The following is a 16,194-nucleotide window of genomic DNA, read 5'->3' as shown; positions in this document are numbered from 1 at the left end:
AATGAGGGAATGAATATGAAAAGCAAAGCAATTTATTTTGCATAATGGCTGCAATAATAATTGTCTCCACAGTCTCATAAGTAAAAAGCTGTTGAAACTTCTTTTATTCAAAACATGTGGAAAAAAAAATCCAGAAGCCTCTAAAAACAGAAATCTTGCATCTCTCTAGTATTTAGCAATGGTAATGCTACATTGGTCTCAGAGTCATATCCTATGAGAGTCATTGTTTACTCTGGTTTTACCATGAAGTTATTTACATTTTGTGTGAGTTACCAAGTCATTCACACAAAGTTTCTAAGTTGTCATTTTAGATGGCACAAAATGTAATCCATAATTAAGGGGACATTTGTTTAATATAGTATAAAGAATTAGGATCAATAGTCACCAAATTCTGAAATAGTGAAATCTGTGGGGATATTTTATAAACTAAAATAAGTTCAAATTTTATAATATCTCAAGAAGATTCAACTTCTCAAATTTATAAAAGCTAAGAACGGAATGGTACATAATCAGCCGTCTATTACATCTGCTCTGGATGAATAACTTCCTCTATACATAATCCTGTTGAACTCTTAAGCTGGGTTGTGAAATGTTATAAACCACATTGTTTCATTCAGACAACAATGTACTATCTAGAAGCGTCTATTTTCATAGTATGTGTGGCAAAGTTGCTAGCATCTTTTTTTTTTTTTTTTTTTTGAGATGGATTCTCCATCTGTCCCTCAGGCTGGAGTGCAGTGGCGCGATCTCAGCTCACTGCAAGCTCCGCCTCCCGGGTTCATGCCATTCTCCTGCCTCAGCCTCCTGAGTAGTTGGGACTACAGGTGCCCGCCACCAGGCTTGGCTAATTTTTTTGTATTTTTAATAGAGATGGGGTTTCACCATGTTAGCCGGGGTGGTCTTGATCTCCTGACCTCGTGATCCATCTGCCTTGGCCTCCCAGAGTGCTGGGATTACAGGCGTGAGGCACCACACCTGGCCTTGCTAGCGTCTTTCTACAGGGAATAGAACTAGACTCTATTCTCTGTCCTCCCTTGCAGGGAGATGGGGTCATGTAACCACTTCTCTGGCTAAAGAGATGTGAGTGCATGGATGTGCACCCCTGTCAGTCCTGTTCCTAAAAATCCCACACAGTGGCTGGTCGTGGTGGCTCAGCTCTGTAATCCCAGCACTTTGGGAGGCCGAGGCGGGTGGATCACAAGGTCAGATCCAGACCATCCTGGCCAACATGGTGAAACCCCATCTCTAATAAAAATCCAAACAAATTAGCTGGGCGTGTTGGCACACGCCTGTAGTCCCAGCTACTCGGGAGGCTGAGGCAGGAGAATCGCTTGAACCTGGGAGGCGGAGGTTGCAGTGAGCTGAGATCACGCCATTGCACTCCAGCCTGGCAACAGAGCAAGACTCTGTCTCAAAAAACAAAAAACAAAAAAAACCCACACATGGTCCTCCATGTGCCATGCCTTCTGTGGCTTGATGCAGACAAATACAAATCCTTAAAGGCCATGTGTTGAAGCTGGTAGAAACACAAGATGGAAGGAACCTGGGATCCCTGCTTAATGGAACACTATCCACAATCACAAACATCCATTTTAAATTGTACGTGAGCAATAAATGAATTATTATCTTAAGCCTTGAGATTTAAGGGTTATAACAATTAACATTATCTTAACCAATAGATTATTTATTATAGAATGTTTCTTCTACTTCCATGAACAGTCCATATATCAAACATTAAATGCCGGGCTAAAAATTTCAACATGAAATTTGGATGGTACTTACGGATAACACTAATGCTTGGACAGATTTTTTTCTAATACTTGATTTTTTGAAAATCCCTTTCCTGCCACTTCCCATATCACAGAAAATAAGTGCTCAAGTATTCACTTTATTGTGGTAAGTTTTAAATTCTAATGGGCATTTTTCAGTTCAGTCCCTAGTGGTGACCATTGTTCTACCTTCAGTCTGAGCCCGTATGATACCCACAATTTAGAGAAAATTCACCCAGTGTTGCCTGGGTCCCTAGACACAACTGATCTGAACTTGGAGCAGCTCAATGTTCTTGATACATAGGAGACCCTACAACACCAGAGGCAGATTGGAGCTCCCATCAAAACCCTACTTTCTACCAGCCTCTGTCACTCCTCACATCTCAGGATTGCAGGCTTGACAAGAAGCTGTTCAAATGGTAATGAAGCATTGAGAGTCCTCACCCTACTACCTCATGGCATTGACAGCCAAGATGGGATCTCACTGAGAATTAATTCCATGTGTCCTATTTACCAATGCATTATATAACATCAGTTCAACTTTGCCCCAGAAACCTTGCACATTTGAAAATAAAAATGCCAAACTTGGATGCTTCTAATCAAGTTGCAGCAGAGTTAAATATTGGTTTAAGTTTAGGCTCTGCTTCTGACAACCTTGTGATACTAAACTCCTGGTGAGGGAAAGAAAGGTTTCAGAACACCTGTGTGGCCAGATAACCAGCATGTTAGCCAAAGGAGGTCTCATTTACTTAACCTTCAGAGAGCCTGTCCTGCTTCCCTTTATCTAGCTCAGCCTCTTTCCAAGATCATTGAAGGTAAGGAGGACATGCTCTCTGGAGTATCCCAAACTTCCCTGAGCAGAAAAATACTGTGAAGTTCTGGGGGTGGTTAATTGCTTCACACCTTCTAGAGCAACCATCCTGCCAAATGTGAGTGGGTCAGACTTTCACTATCCAGGCCCAAGGCGTGAACGTATAGTCAACCCTCTTCTGTTATGCATAAAGATGGTTTTCTTTGTGGCCTAGAATAACAAGCATACCTAAAATTTTATAGCATTAATTATTTAGGTTTCCACACTTTTTAAGTTTTTGCCTTTAATCTCCCACCAAACTTAAAGGATTAGCTGTTTTCCTTATGAAGTCGGTGAGACATGAGTTTAATCAACCTGCCCAGGAACACACAGTTGGTAAGTAGCAGAGCTGTCAGGAGGGACAATTTCTTCTCACTATTTCCAGATGACTTGTTTGTGTCAATCCACGGAAGGCCATGTTTTCCCAGGCTGTGTTAGTCTAGCCTTGGACTAAAATATAGTCAGGAATGAATACCAGGGGGCATTAGTACGTATATACAGGTGTGTAAGACTGGGTATTTGCTTTCCAAAACAAATTCATGCAAATATGCTTTGTATAGCCTATTTTTTTGTTTTATTTATAGTCTGCTTTCCAATACTAATGTAGTAAATGGTAATTTTATCAAACAGAAATACAACTTTTGTGATACTGAATATGACAAATCATGTCTTTCCTGAGCCATCACAGTAGTCTAACTGCCTTCCTTGCCCTCAGACTGTTCCTTTTCTGTCTGTTCTCTATACACTGTTAGAAAGTCAGTTCTAAAATGCAGACTGGTCATTGTACTGTCTTTCTTAAAACCTCACTTCCCTTCCCCTCTCCTGTGCTTTCTAGATTAGCACTGCCCAATAGGAATATAAGCAAGCCACATTTAAAATGCAAAAAGAAACCAGTGAAAATAATGTTAACGATTTTTATAATTCAATACATACAAAATATTATCATACCAATATTAACATGTGGTACTAGCCGCATGTCAACTGATCAATGGTCATATGTGGCTAGTGGCTGCTGTAATGTATTGCACAATTCTAGATTAACTTTACTCTCTTTACATCACAAATACAGCTTTACAGATCTGCTTAGCTTCTCCGTGGTTTCCGGTCAACCCTGTTGTATACCCACTTAGCCCATCTTCCACCTCTTATGAGCTTCTTTCAAAATATGCACTCTCAATGGGTTTGGAATGGGAGACAACTGAAAGTACTAAAGAATGGAATAACAAACTTTTCCAGGTGCCAATGAACAAGAAGAGAGAGTAAATAGGAAGAGTTGCAAAATTCAACAGACCCAAAGATCACAGCATGACTATTGAGAGGTGTAATGAAAGTGAAAAAAGAGAAAGCACAAAAGAGAAAAGTGAAAAAGAAAAAAAAAATAGACTAACAATAATTTGTACCAAAGATATATATTTGTTCCATACCTAAGATGTTTGAGGCACCAAACAATTATGAATTATACAAGGAGGCTCACAAAGGGGCAGGCTAAGCCAGAGGTTGTTATTCATGCGCATTCCACAACTACCCTTGTAAGGCATGAAGCAAAGTCTCTTTCAAAAATTATAAGCTGAGGGATTTACACTTCTAGCCATGATGGGGCAACTGGTTTCAGACTTGCTCTTTTACCATAAATAATTAAAAGTCTGGAAAATATATATGAAGTTTCCCAAGATTGGACAATAAGCAATGCAAGACTAAAATAAGTGAAAAAGGAAAACAAATGAGGTGAGATCACCAATTACTTCAGCTATATGTCTGGAGACATTTCCAGGACCCTAGCAGAGAGAGGGAGAATCCGAGAAGAGAAAGGTAGACTCATCAGGCTGAGGAGATGAAGATCAGATTCCAGTGAGGCCAAAGTATTTGGAATGAGCAGAGCAGAGTACTGAAGAGGAGAAGCTACAAATATGAAAAGCTCCAGAAACTGGCACAGAAGTCCACTTGAGTCCTTGAATAATACTAACATGCTTACAAAGAATAAGATTCCATGAGACTGGTCAGATAACAACCATATGAGAAAGAACAATTTGCTGATGGACTTTGTAATCCAAACAACTCGTGGAGCTCACACATGATGGAAGACATTCGGTCCAACAGAGTAAGAGATTTTATTGTATAATCAGAGCATTTAGTAGACACCCCCAAAAGGCCATGCTTTAGGAGGACTAAAATATCCCTAGAATAAAGGTTAATCTCAATCTGCCATAAGAAAGCATAAAAACAAACCTTCAAGCATCAATCTGATCTGCAAAAACGTAAAATTATTGGTATTCAGTATCCATTATCAAATTATTTGGCATACAAAGAAGCAGAAAAATATGACTCACTAGTCAGTAGAAGGAGACCTAGAATTGATAGGGATTATAATATTAACAGATGAGTACTTTAAAACAGCTATTATAAATAAGATTAAGAGCTAAAGGAAAACATAGGCATAATGAGAAGACAAATAAAAACTATTAGGCAAGATTAGCATATTAAGAAATACAGAAGAGAATATCAGAAAACTGAGACATGGCAATAGAAAAACCATTCACACTGCCAAGTTCAGAGAGGGGAAAAAAGGGCTGAAAAATCTGCAGAGTCTTCATGATCTTTGGGGTAATAATAAGCAGTTTCACACACATCTAATTGCAGTCCTGGGCCAAGTGTTAAATAAAATTGGAGAAATCATGGCTGAAAATGTCCAATATTGATTTGTAAAAATGAATCTATGTATCCAAGAAGTTGAACAATATCAAGTAGGATAAATCCAATGAAAACCAAAAAAACACAAAAAATGGTAAAACTGTGAAACCCAATAATAGAGAAAAAAAAAACTTAAAAGCAGACAGGGGGAGAAAGATACGGGGAAAACAAAGAAAGAATGACTGCAGACTTTTCAATGGAAACAGCAAGCCAAAGACAATGGAATGGCTTACAGTAGTTCCCCTTTATTCATGGGGAGTATATTCTAAGACCCCAGTGGATTCCTAGAACTGTGAATAATACTGAACCTATATATACTATGTTTTTTCTATACATACATAACTATAACAAAGTTTAATTTATAAATTAGGCACAGTAAGAGAGTAACAACAATAACTAATAATAAAATAGAACAGTGTACGGCCATAAAATTGATGTACATGTGGTCTCTCTCACTTTCTTTCCATCCCTCTCTCTCTGTCTGTCTTAATAACTTATTATACTCTACTCACCCTTCTTGTGATGATATGAGATGATATAATGCCTATGTGTGGTGATAAAGTGAGGTGACTGACATAGGTATCACTATTCTTGTGATTGAGGGCCATTATTAAGTAAAATGAGGCTTAACTGAACAACAGCACTGGATACCACAACAGCTGATCTGATAACCAAGACAACTGATTACCAAGTGACTAATGCCTAGGTAGCATGTCCAGCCTGGAAATGCTGGACAAAGGGATGATTCATGTCCCAGGCAGGAGGGAGTAGGGCACTGTGAAATTTGATCATGCTACACAGAACAGCATGCAATTTAAAATGCATGAATTGTTTATTTCTGGAATTTTCCAGTTAACATTTTTGGACTATGGTTGACCATATGTAACTGAACCTGCAAAAAGAGAAACATGGATAAGAAGGGACTACTGTATTTAGTGTGCTGAAAGTCACAGACCTAAATGTAAAAGCCAAAACCAAAATCTTCTAGTAGAAAATAGAGGAGAAAAATATTTGCTACCTTAGAATAAGCAAAGATTTCTTAGACAACACATAAAAATCACTCTATAAAAAAACAGATAAACTGGACTTTATGAAAATTTAAAACCTACTCTTCATCCTTGTGCAGGGTCATGCTAATCTTCTCTGTATCATTCCAATTTTAGTATATGTGCTGTCTAAACAAGCACTAAAACCCTATTCTTCAAAAGATATTGTTAAGAAAATTTTCATTGCCTTTTCAGGCAAGACACAGACTTGGAAAAAGTGTCTACAATACACTCCTAACAAAGAACTTGTATCCAGAATATAAAAAGAATTCTTACAAACATGATAGTAAAACAAACAACCTACAAAGATAGAAAAATATTTAATCAGGCCGGGTGCGGTGGCTCACTCCTGTAATCCCAGCACTTTGGGAGGTCCAGGTGGGCAGATCACACGGTCAGGAGATTGAGACCATCTTGGCCAACATGGTGAAACCACATCTCTACTAAAAATACAAAAATTAGCTGGGCATGGCGGCACGTGCCTGTAATCCCAGCTACTTGGGAGGCTGTGGCAGTAGAATTGCTTGAACCTGGGAGGTGAAGGTTGCAGTGAGTCAAGATCATGCCACTGCACTCCAGCCTGGTGACAGAGCTAGACTCCATCTAAAAAAAAGAAAGAAAAAGAAAGAAAGAAAGAAAGAGAGAGAGAGAGAAAGAAAGAGAGAGAGAGAGAGAGAGAGAAAAAGAAAGAAAGAAAGATGAAAAATATTTAATCAATAACTTCACAAAAAAGATGCATAGGTGGCTAACAAGCATGCAAAAATACGCTCAACACCTTTAGTCATTGGAGAAATGCACAACAGAATCACAAGGAAATATTACAGCCCAGTAAAATGGCAAATATCTGACAATTCCAAAGGTGTAGAACAATTGGAAATTTCATAAAGTGCATAAAGTGCTAGTGGGAGTATCAAATTGACAAACAGTTTGGAAAAGTTTGACAGTTTCCTATAAAGGTAAACGACACTTACATAAAAAACAGCAATTCCACAACTAGGTATAAGCATATATCCACAAAAAGACTTTTCCATGAACAGTCATAGCAGCTTTATTCATAATAGCCCAAGATGAAAGTAACCCAAATGTTCATTAACTAAACTATGACAACATTAAATACAGCAGTCTGTTTTTATTAATGGTTTCTCTTTCTGCAGTTTCAGTTACCTGTGGCCAAACACAGTTTGAAAATATTAATTGGAAAATTCTAGAAATAAAATAAACACTTCATATGCTTTAGATTGCATGCTCTTCTGCATAGCATTATCAAATTTTGCACTGTCCTACTCCCTCCTGCCTGGGACATGAATCATCGTTTTGTTCAGCATTTCCAGGCTGGACATACTACCTATGTGTTAGTCACTTGGTAATCAGTTGTCTGGGTCATCAGATCAACTGTTGGGGTATCCAGTGGTTTTGTTCAGGGAAGCTTTGTATTACTTAACAATGGTCCTAAGTCACAAGAGTAGTGTCATAGTTGTTTGTGTCCATGTGAAAACCACATAATCATCCTGATAGATGCAGAAAATATTTTGATAAAATTAAACATCCATTCATGTTAAAAACCCTCAATAAAATAAGTATTGAAGAAACATATCTCAAAATAATAAGAGCTATCTTTGACAAACCCATGGTCAATATCATACTGAATGGACAAAAGCTGGAACATTTCCCTTGAAAAGTGGAACAAGACAAGGATGCTCATTCTCACCACTCCTATTCAACATAGTTCTGGAAGTCCTAACCAGAGCAATTAGGCAAGAGAAAGAAATAAAAGGTATTCAAATAATGAGAGGAAGTCAAACTATGCTTGTTTGCAGAGGATATTATTCAATACCTGGCAAACCCCATGGTCTCTGCCCAAAGGCTCCTTGATCTGATAAACAACTTCAGCAAAGTTTCAGGATACAAAATCAATGTACAAAAATCAGTAGCATTCCTAACACCAATCACATTCAAGCTGAGAGCCAAATCAAGAATGCATTCCCATTCACAATAGCTGCAAAAAGAATAAAATACCTAGGAATATAGCTAACCAAAGACGTGAAAGACCTCTCCAACGAGAATTAGGAAGAATCAATATTGTTAAAATGGCCATATTACTCAAAGCAATTTACAGATTCAATGCTACTCCTATCAACATTATTCACATAATTAGAAAATTCATATGGAATCAAAAAAGAATCTGAATAACCAAGTAAGTCCTAAGCAAAAAGAACAAAGCTGGAGGCATAACATTACTTGACTTCAAAATATACTACAAGGCTACAGTAACCAAAACAGCACGGTACTGGTATGAAAACAGACACATAGATCAATGGAATGGAATAGAGAACCCAGAAATAATGCTACACGCCTACAACCATCTGATCTTAGACAAAATTGACAAAAACAAGCAGTGGGGAAAGGATTCCCTATTCAATAAATGATACTGGGATAACTGGCTAGCCATATGCAAAAGATTGAAACTTGATCCCTTCCTTATACCATATACCAAAATTAACTCGAGATGGATTAAAGACTTAAATGTAAAACTATAAAAACCCTGGAAGACAGCTGAGAAAATGTCATTATGGACATAGGACATGGCAAAGACTTCATGATCAAGATGCCAAAAGTAATTGCAATGGAAACAAAAATTTATAAATGGGACCAAATTAAGCTAAGAGCTTCTGCACAGCAAAAGAAACTATCAACAGAATAAACAGTCACCCTACAGAATGGAAGAAAATATTTGCAAACTATGCATCCCACAAAGGTCTAATATCCAGAATCTATAAGGAACTTAAACAAATTTACAAGCAAAAACCAAACAACACTATAAAAAGTGGGCAAAGATTATGAACTGACACTTTTCAAAAGAAGACATACATGTGGCCAACAAGCATAGGAAAAAATGCTCAACATCACTAATCATTAGAGAAATGCAAATCAAAACCACAATGAGATACCATCTCACAACAGCCATAATGGCTATTATCAAAAAGTCAAAAATATCAGACAGATATTGGCGAGATTGTGGAGAAAAGGAAATGCTTACACACTGCTGGTGAAATGTAAATTATTCCAGCCATTGTGGAAAGAAGTTTGGCAATTTCTCAAAGAACTTAAAACAGAATTACCATTCGACCCAACAATCCCATTCTTGGGTATATACCCGAATGAATATAAATCATTCCACCATAGAGACACATGCATATATATGTTCATCGCAGCACTATTCACAATAGCAAAGACATGGAATCAACCTAAATGCCCATCAATGGTAGACTGGATTTAAAAAAATGGTACATATACACAATATAATACTATGCAGCCATAAAAAAGAATGAGATCATGTCCTTTGCAGCAACATGGATGCAGCTGGAGGCCATTATCCTAAGCAAACTCACAAAGAAACAGAAAACCAAATACTACTTATAAGTGGGAGCTAAATTTTGAGTACATATGGACACACAGAAGGGAACAACAGACACTGGTGCCTATTTGAGGGTGGAGGGTAGAAGGAAGGTGAGGATGGAAAAACTGTATCTGTTAACTATGCTTACTTCCTGGGTGACGAAATAATCTGCACACCAAACCCTTGCAACCCAGTTTACCTGTATATTAATAACAAACCTGCACATGTACCCCTGAACCTAAAATAAAAGTTTAAAAGTAAACAAATAAGAAGTAAAAAATAGCAACCATAAAAAGGAATGAAAGCATGTCCTTTGCAGCAACATGGATCAGCTGGAGGCCATTATCCTAAGTGAATTAACACAGAAACAGAAAACTGAATACCACATGTTCTCATTTATAAGTGGGAGCTAAACCTCAGTGACTCGTAGACATAAAGATGGCAAAAATAGACACTGGGGACTATTAGACAGGGGAATGGTGGGGGGCAAGGGTTGGAAAACTGACTGTTGGGTACCATGCTTAGTATCTGGATGTTGGCATCACTCATACTCAAACCTCAGCATCATGCAATATAACCAGGAAATAAACCTGCACATGTATCCCTGAATCTAAAATAAAAGTTGAAAAAAATTATGCAATATTCATACAGTGGAATACTACTCAGTTATATAAAGAAATGAACTATGAGTACATGTAGCATCATAGACAAATCTCAGAGATATTAAACTAAATGAAAGAAACCCAACAAAAAGAGCATATAACTATATTATTAGGCTTCCATGAAGTTCTAAAACAGGCAAAACTAATGTTAACTACAAAGAACAGATCAGTGTCTGCCTAGGGTTGAGGGTGAATTAGGGGATTATTTACAGGGCGCCTGTAATCCCAGCTATTCGGGAGGCTGAGGCAGGAGAATCTCTTGAACCTGGGAGGCGGAGGTTGCAGTGAGCCGAGACCCTGCCACTGCACTCCAGCCCGGGCGACAGAGTGAGACTCCGCCTCAAAAAAAAAAAAGAAAAAAAGAAAAAAAACCAAAAGTGCCGGGCGCGGTGGCTCACGTCTGTAATCCCAGCACTTTGGGAGGCCGAGGAGGGTGGATCACAAGGTCAGGATATCGAGACCATCCTGGCTAACACGGTGAAACCCCATCGCTACTAAAAATAAAAAAAAAAAAAAAAAAAAAAAAATTAGCCGGGCGTGATGGTGGGCGCCCGTAGTCCCAGCTACTTGGGAGGCTGAGGAAGGAGAATGGCGTGAACCCGGGAGGCGGAGCTTGCAGTGAGCCGAGATCGCGCCACTGCACTCCAGCCTGGGCGACAGAGCGAGACTGTGTCTCAAACAAAAACAAAAACAAAAACAAAAACAAAAAAAATGACTGATAGGATTTGGATGGGAGTTGGGTAAATGCAGATGAGTTAAGGATGACTCCCAAATTTTGGCTTGAACAATGAGAAAGCTGGAATTGCATTAACTAAGATGGGGAAGGCTGCATGTCAGTGGAGTAGGTTTGGGGTGGAGATCCGAAGTTCAGTTTTGGGCATGGTTAAAATTAAATGTCTTCTTAGAGTCTAAGTGGAGATGGAGAGGTGGCAGTTATCTGTAGCTCAGAAGAGAGGTCCATGTAAGAAATATCAACTTGGGTTTTACATAAAGCCATTAGTGTAGATGAGATCTCTTAGAAAGATGTTTCTAAGTACTAAATACTGAGGCTCTGCAATGTTGCAAGCACAGGGAAATTAAGGATTTGAAAAACAGCATCCAGTGAGGACAGAGGAGAACCAAGAGAAAGTGGTGTCCTGGAGACAGACAGAAGAAAATGTTTCAAGGAGATGAGACAATCAAAAGACTCAGAGGTAAGAAAGGAGTTGACCGTAAGAATGGGGAACATGAGTGAAAACAGTGATTTGGGTAGGCAGAGGTTTAGAGAGATTTCTATTGAATTTACCATTTTCACTATGTCTTTCAACATTCAATCAGGAACATGAAGCATTTACTTGATCATCAGTTGGTCTCTGAGATTTAGAATTCTTTGCCACCTTTTATATCTTAACAGCCACATTCTTCCCTGATGCAAACACAGTTGGGATTCTAAACCTGCAGATCCCAGGGCCTTGTTTTGTGTTGTGGCTCACAAAACAATGTTTAATTGTGAAAATTCAATGATCAAGTAGACAAAATCAAGTAGACAAAAAAGAGTGTAAAGCACTCTTCCTTGTGCCTTGTGTGCCAGGAACCAATTCCAAATCTGCACGAGTGGGGCCATCTGATTGCAATGTGAGACATCTCTCCAGCACACTCTGGGGAGTAATTTTAAACAATATGCCAATGATACCATGTAACGTTTAAGGTGGTCATCTGATAAGGGAATTTGGCTGATAACTCATTCTTCCTTTTCTCTCCCAATATCGTATCATTATCATTTTGGCTGGTTTTATAGCTTCCGTGTGACAGCATGATTTGCAAGTTTCCACTACAAGAATTCCACTACCAGAATACTACAAGTTTGAATAATGTCTGTGTACTCTTGGGTTGATTTTCACTGTTAGCCACAAAATTAATCAATTTTACTGAGCTTGGGACCCTTCCAAACCTTGCCCTGTGTGTCTCTTCATTTAACTGTTTCATCTGTATCCTTTAAATTATTCCTTGTAATCAGTGGCTAAACTAGAAAAAAAATTCATTTCTTCTTGCAAAGCATTATTTCTTGCTTGTTCTGGAAAAAAAGTGACTAAATTTATTTATCTGAACAGTCTCTAGTATTATTCAAAATATTATGAAAACAGCAACATCATCAACTCCACTTAGGATAAATATTCATGACAAAAGCAAGGCAGACTGGGAGTAGCGGGCAGGACACTACAGGACAAATGAATATGGATCTACTGTCAGCCAAGTTTAGCTCATCATTGCTGTGTACCCTGTTAGCACCATCCCATTTTCCGCTTGTTTCAAGACAGAGATTCATATGGGGGATTCTCCTTTGAGTCTTGTCCACTATTTAGGTTATGAACTTATTGTTCACTATTTAGGTTTCTGAGCTAGGCTATTTTTTTACTGTTTTTATCACTGTTTTTTCACTTTAATGAACCACTTGAAGCCATTGATTCTTTTTTTTTTTTTTTTTTTTCTTGAGATGGAGTCTTGCTCTGTCGCCCAGGCTGGAGTGCAATGGTGCGATCTCAGCTCGCTGCAAGCTCCGCCTCCCAGGTTCAAGCAATTCTCCTGCCTCAGCCTCCCAAGTAGCTGGGACTACAGGCACCCACCACCACGCCTGGCTAATTTTTTGTATTTTTAGTAGAGAAAGAGTTTCACTTTGTTAGCCAGGATGGTCTCAATCTCCTGACCTCGTGATCCGTCTGCCTCGGCCTCCCAAAGTGCTGGGATTACAGGCATGAGCCACTGCGCCCAGCCTATCCTTTTTTTTAAATACCCCAAAATGAGAATCTAACTCAGAATAGGTATAATATAAAATAGAAATTTGACAAATGAGAATGAGCCAGTACACAAGGGTTGTGAAAATACATTGGCCCGTAAGAACTCTTCTCAGGTGAGGAAATGGTGCTGAGGCAAACTGTCAAAGGCCTCTGCACCATGGATGGCCACAATTATTAAGAAGTGAAAAGGATTTCTGTGAAAAGCATAAGAAATTTCACAACTCAGATCTGTCAAACGTAGGTCAACAAAATGGTTTCATCACATTCTCTACTAAAACTAACAAGCCACCTAGATTGATTCCAAAAATGCTCTAATTGCCTACCTCTCTCTGTATCCATGTCTTTTGCAATATGGCTTTTTAGCTACCTTCATCAATAAGTAGAGTTTTTCCTTGAATTTGAACTTGCTGGGTGACCTCCTTGTCCAGTAGAATGTGGTGAAAATGACACTTTGCTTCTGAGCCTGGGCCTCAAGAGGTCATTCTTACTTATATTCATTTTCTTGGACCCCTGGGAGTCCAAGTTCAAAAGCACAGGCTAGCATGCTGAAGCATGAGAGATCATGTGGAGGAAAGCCGATGCACACAAGGCTGCCCTAAACCATCCAGCCTTCTGCCAACCAGCCACAAACATACGAGTGAGACCGAGCAAGATCAGCCAACCCTGGCCCAGATCAGCCAAACAGTCTAGTTGACTCACAGAACAATAATAAATGATTATTTTTCAAGTCACTGAGCTTTTGGGGTGGCTTGTTATGCAGTGCTAGCCAACTGATTCATCATCTGTCTTCTGTTTGATTGACCACACTTTAAGAAAATCAAAGAGTCAGAAAACTTCATGAGTGTAGGGATCATGTCTGTATTTTTAACTTCTAGCTCTCCAATATCTAAATTAGGGTTTGGCACATTGTCAACACTCTCTAAGCACTTACTGAATTAATGAATCTATCAACTCCTTACCATCATCTCTACCACCATTTTACATCATGTATTCTGAACATTATCAGCATCCTTTCAAACTGACATAAAGCTCATCTCTTAAGGGAGGAAAAAAATTTGAGTTAGGACTCTAAAAACAGTATTTTCAAAAAAAGTACCAAGTTCAGAAATACGTAAATTATTTGAGTAAACCATTCATTTGAAACAATTAAACCAATTTGTAAATGACTTCATTATGATAAAAGTGGATATCTTTCTTAAAAAAGGATTTTTAACTGATATATAAAAAAAATTACACTCCTTTGTCTTATCTTATTAAATGAGAAAATTTGCACACAACCCTATTTCTTTATTGTTTTTTATTATTCATTTTTCATCATTATCATGAATGTTTAGAAAATTTCATGAGGTCCTCATAGTAATTATAATTGTAAACATTTACTAAGCATTCACATGTGGTATTGTGCTATTCTCTGCAGAGAAATGCAGTGCTTTAAAAAAAGCCACCTGCAATCTTGATTCCCTTTTTCCATGTAGCATGACATATTCACAGATTCTTCAGATTAGGATGCAGACATCTGGGTAGAGGGGACTGTTATTCTGCTGACCACAACCTTTAAGTACTGAAGGGGGAATCAGGCCTCTCCGAGTAGGTGTTGGGAAGTTTCTTTTTGAGGCTATTAGGATTTTATTAGCTATGATGACTTTTTGAGTCCATTATGACTGATTTCTCTGAAAAGGTAGGGTCTGTCTTGCTCACACATAGCTTTACATAGAGTATCCAATAAGGCATTTGCAAAAACAAGAGGCACATCAATCAATAGCTCCAAATCTGGGGAACTTCTGTAAAGTTTGGATTCCTGGGATGCACTCTTATCTACTAAATCAGACTCTTCGGGGGTGGTACTGAGGAATTGTGTTTTTCAGAACCTCTCCCGGTGACTCACGGCACACACACTTGCGGGCAACACTGATACAACATATTGGGTTTGGGGTGTTGACTGAAATGTTATTTCCCCTGGGCAGGATGCCCATGAAGCTGCAGAGTTGCTGCCCAGGGATTCCACAGAGCAATGCTGCACTGCATTTTCTCCAGTGGACACTTCACCTTGCCCACACAGACATCTCAATGTGTTCAGTGAAACTGCTGTGTATTTCAAAATCTGTTCCAAAAAGAAAAGCCTAGAACCTCACCAAACCAAACTTGAATATAAAGACGTTCATTTTTGTATCATCTAGTGTTGTGGTCTTTCTGCTTCTTAGCTCAGCTAGGTCCAAGTTTTTGTCTTGCAACCAGGAGGAATTAGGCATGCAGACACCAGAGAGTGAGTGGAATAGAATTTATTAAGCAAAAGGAAAGCTCCCAGCCAAGAAGGGACGCAGGTTGGGGGGTTGCCCTACCCAACGGCAGGAAAGTCCCCAGTGTGACTGGGTCTGGGGCCTTTTATGGACTCAGAATTGGGAGTGAATGCTGGTAGGTTTGTGAGTATGCAAAAAAGGTTAAGGTGAAGACACCACTCAAAGGTGGGCATGACAGTGTAGAAAACCAATTAGGAAAGGGTAGGTATATGTAAAATAGATGAAGGGTGGGGACCAATCAGAGGAGAACGCACCAAACAGGAAGACAAGTTCTCAATCCAGTCCGAGGATTTAGTTTGTATCTTGGCTTTCAGGCTTTAAACTGTCTTCAGCTTGGAGGTGGGATTTCACCGGGGACCCGCCCCTATCTGCCTAGGCATTTGGCTGCCTCCTGCCATTCTCTCTAGTAGTTTAAGAACCCAAATCCCGGCCGGGCGTGGTGGCGCAAGCCTGTAATCCCAGCACTTTGGGAGGCCGAGGCGGGCAGATCACAAGGTCAGCAGATCGAGACCATCCTGGCTAACACGGTGAAACCTCATCTCTACTAAAAATGCAAAAAAAAAAAAAAAAATGCAAAAAATTAGCCGGGCGTGGTGGCAGGCACCTATAGTCCCAGCTACTTGAGAGGCTGAGGCAGGTGAATGGCGTGAACCCGGGAGGCGGAGCTTGCAGGGAGCCGAGATGGTACCACTGCACTCCAGCTTGGGCGAC

General features: G+C 39.2%; 1 pseudogene; it reads right to left on the bottom strand.

Annotated features, from left to right (window-relative positions):
* Positions 1 to 6,400: 6,400 nt before the first annotated feature.
* Positions 6,401 to 6,494, bottom strand: LOC112204637 (U6 spliceosomal RNA; annotated as a pseudogene).
* Between the last annotated feature and the right edge of the window lie 9,700 nt (positions 6,495 to 16,194).

This window comes from Pan troglodytes, chromosome 8 (genome assembly GCF_028858775.2).
Source record: "Pan troglodytes isolate AG18354 chromosome 8, NHGRI_mPanTro3-v2.0_pri, whole genome shotgun sequence".
NCBI classification, from domain to species: domain Eukaryota; kingdom Metazoa; phylum Chordata; class Mammalia; order Primates; family Hominidae; genus Pan; species Pan troglodytes.
This window is presented reverse-complemented; position numbering and strand designations above follow the sequence as displayed.